A 224-nucleotide genomic window follows, 5' to 3' on the forward strand; every position below is an offset into this window, starting at 1 on the left:
ATACATATATACACACACACACACATATATATACACACATATATAAATGTTGCAAACTTAATGAGGCAGTGGCAGACCACCCATGAGGCCAACTTCAAGCCAATTGCACAAGTCTCCATCAAATGTGGCATGTATCAAGGAGATGCCCTATCCCCGCTGCTATTCCCCCGTACCTATTGTACATGGATGACATCAAGCTGTTTGCTAAGAGTAAGTGGGACATC

The sequence above is a fragment of the Telmatherina bonti genome, assembly GCF_933228915.1.
Source record: "Telmatherina bonti genome assembly, chromosome: 22".
Lineage (NCBI taxonomy): Eukaryota > Metazoa > Chordata > Actinopteri > Atheriniformes > Telmatherinidae > Telmatherina > Telmatherina bonti.